General features: G+C 41.7%; 1 pseudogene; it reads right to left on the bottom strand.

Annotated features, from left to right (window-relative positions):
* Nucleotides 1-1,051: 1,051 nt before the first annotated feature.
* On the bottom strand, nt 1,052-2,086 carry LOC150017232 (hsc70-interacting protein pseudogene; annotated as a pseudogene).
* Nucleotides 2,087-3,605: the final 1,519 nt, after the last annotated feature.

Here is a 3,605-nt window from a genome sequence, read left to right as displayed (position 1 = left end):
TAAGTCATTCTTACCAGAAGTTTGTCTATTTTACTAATCTTTTCAAAGAGCCAACATTTAACCTCATTGATCTGCTGTATTAGATCTTTTTTCCTTATTGCATTACTTCCTGTTCTTATCTTTACTGTCTCCTTCTTTCTACTTTCTTTGGGGGGATTCTGTTGTTCTTTTTAATTTATACATTTTTCAGCTTTTCTTTTATTCTAATATAATATTTAAGGCTTAAAGTACCACTTTTTCTGCATTCAAGGATCGACATGTAATATTTTCAGTATCATTTAATTCTTTTTGTGTGTGTGAAAATGATATGAAACATTTATTATTTATTTTATGTATCAGACAAGAACAGAGCTAAGTGATCCAATTCTACCACAGCATTACAAAAATCATCCCTTCACCCCAGTGTAAGATGTAAATGCATCTGCACAAGGGCACGTGTTATCTAAAATGTAGTAACATTGCTGCTGCCCTGCCAACTAGTTTCAGTCCCTACGCAGGTCCTACTGCAATACTGGTAATCCCAGTAGGTTCATTGAAATAAATCATTTCTTAAAAAATAAAGCAAAAATTTAAAAAGAGAAATCAAAATACCTCAGTAACCATATATTCAACTCAAACTTTGTCTATTTAAATGTTATATTTGCCTCCCACTAATAAATCTTTATTTCACTCAGACTGCGCAATGAATCCTCCATCCTGAAGTATCTTTTCCCCCATTAATTCAAAGGAAAACACCAAAATGATTAGTAAAGAAAATCGTACGGTTTAACACAGCCTTTTAATTTGTTTTTAAATATTTTTAAGGTTTAAAAGTGTTTAAACTTTATAATTCCTAGTAGGAAAACATTATCTGAAAGAATACCGTAATAGCTAACCACTGTAAAATGTTACGTACAGCTGCATTCAGGGCAGAAGGGTAGGGGTTCTCTTCAACGCACCCCAGCTTTCTTCACGAGAAGGTCAGAGGTACACTGGTTTGTATTACTGCGACATCCCTTGGGTGATCCAAGTTGCTTTTCCTTCAGCAAGGGCTTTAGCTGACAGAAGGGCATTATGCTTGAGCTCCAAGTCTGGCTGACAATTTACTGATAAGATTCATAACCTGTGGGTTGCTCTGATATTTTGACATATTTGCAGGGTTCTGACCCATATCCTGGAAGGCCACTGTAACTTCTGGAACCTGCATGGCCTCAAGAACCTCTGGATCACTGAGAATCGCATTGAGCCCAGGCATTCCTGCCATTCCAGGCATTCTTCCAGGAAAGCCACCTGGAAAAGAGCCCTACTGAGCTCCCGATTGTCTGGCTCCTTCTTCCCTCTGGGCTCTATCATGTTCTTCCTGAGCCTTCCTGACCCTTTCCACTCTTTCTTTGGTCTCTCGCTCTTCACGTTTCCGCTCCTACTTTCTCCGATGTTCTGCCATTTTCTGGGCCCTTGACTGAACTTCCTTCAGCATTGCACTAGCATCTTCATCATAATCCAACTTATACGCAGGGGCGAGATCATGGGCTGCTTCTTCCCAGTGGCCCAGAAGTCTGTGTGCTTTCCCTCGCCATTTATAAGGCTGAGCTGAGTCAGGATTTATTCAATAGCTCTGTCACAGTCCTGGATGGCAGCCAGTGTCTTGATGAAGACACTGGCTCTCTTGGCAAACAGAATGGCCAAGTGAGGATTCTGCCTGACTGCGTCTGTGAACAAGTCAATGGCTTTCTGTGGTTCACCATCATTTAGGGCATCAAGGGCGGCCACTTTTTTATCATTTGCCTGATCCATCATCTCCTCAGTTGTCTCTACATTTTTGTCCTCCATTCCTTGAGGGGGTGTCAGTGTCCGGTCCGATCACACCCTCATTGTCAATATCTAGATCACTTTCCTCACTCTTTATGTCTTCTTCCACCTTCTTGCTGTCTGTTTTTTCTTCCTTACTTTCTTCTAATTTGGTTTTATGAGTAGCAGGTGGTATTTTACCTCCCATGCTCTCCACCCACTCCCTCAGGAAGCGAATCTCCTCGGTATGCAGAATGCTCGGATCCTGCCTACACATTTTCACGAAGGTCCGAGGCTCGCTCACTTGGCAAGGGTCCATCACAGGGAAGTGGCAGCAGGCAGCGGATGCAGCTAAGGTTGCTAACACGGCGTGATCGTGTGGAAGGGAGTGGCTGGCGTGAGGCAGAACAGCTCATTTAATTCTTATTATTTTTAAATTTATATTATTATTTTTATTTCACTCATGAGTTATTTTAAAGTGGGCTTTTAAATTTCAAACATGGAAGATTACTGTTGTCTTTATATTTAGTAATCCTTTCTTAATTCCACTGTAATCATAGGATTATGATATCTGTTTGATAATTATTATTTTCAATATAATCATAAATGATTTGTGGGTAAATAAAGCCTCTATATTCCAACCATGATTTCTGACCACAATGCAATTAAGTTAAAAATCAAATTTTTAAAAATGATAAGAAATCTTAAAACACAAATTACCAGATTTTTTAGAAGAATGAGCATTATTTGTTGTTCATTAAATCACAGCTCAAATCTTCTATGTCTTTACTAATATTTTGTCTGTTCAGCTTATCAATAATTAACAAAAATGTGTTTAAAATCTCCTATTATTGACTTCTGGCTGAGATGAAGGCGTAGACAGACACGCTGCATCTACCTCCACAACTAAGAGGGAATACAGCAACCTCAAAACTAGAGACAGCCAGAAGTTCCAGAAAACTGAGCTACGTGGAACTCCAACAAAGATATAAAGAAGAAATACTCACTCAGACACGTAGAAGGTGAGGAGCCAGGGCAGAGAAGACACGATGTGGTGGTGGCAGTAGCAGCGACAATTGCAGGCTGGCAGAAAGCACAGTTACACATTTTAAAAGTGGAGAGGGACACCTGGGTAGCACTCCCAGTATCAGACCAGACCACACAGCTATGATGCCAGCGCCGGGGAAAATCAAGCCTCATTGCTTCTGACTGTGCAAACCAGTGGGGGTTGGGGTGGAGGCAGAAACAGCTGGTCTCTCAGCAGAGTCCGCTTGTTTAAAGGGCCCCTACAGTCCTAAAACATCTGCAGACCCATCGACTCTGGGAACAATAGCCAGGGCAACAGCTAGAGGGTGCCAGTCCCATACAGGAAGTGGGTGAAGTGATAGGGACAGGGACGAGTGCTGAGCAAGAGGCATTGTTCCCTCTCAGACCCCTCCTCCACATACAGCGCAACAACGTGGTGAAATGGGTCGCCCTGTACTGACGAATCCCTAAGGCTCCACCCCTTACAACATAACAGGTGCAACAGCTCTATCTAAGACACAGAAGCAAACAAACACAGGAGCCTGTCAAGATGAGGAGACAGAAAAGTAAAGCCCAAAAGGGGGAACAGATCAAGGTTCCTGTGGAAGAACTAAGTGACAAGCAGATAGCCAACCTAACAGATGCCTAACAGACGTAGAGTCCAAAACTCTGGTGATAAAGATGCTCACAGGCTTGGCAGATATGCTTAAGTATGGCAAACGCATAAGAGAAGTGAAGGCTATGCCAAGTGAAACCAATGGTGAAGGGAAGGAAACCGAGATTCAAACCAATGATTTGGAACATAAGGAAGA

The sequence above is a fragment of the Furipterus horrens genome, unplaced genomic scaffold (genome assembly GCF_987537825.1).
Source record: "Furipterus horrens unplaced genomic scaffold, mFurHor1.1.pri manual_scaffold_3, whole genome shotgun sequence".
Lineage (NCBI taxonomy): Eukaryota > Metazoa > Chordata > Mammalia > Chiroptera > Furipteridae > Furipterus > Furipterus horrens.
This window is presented reverse-complemented; position numbering and strand designations above follow the sequence as displayed.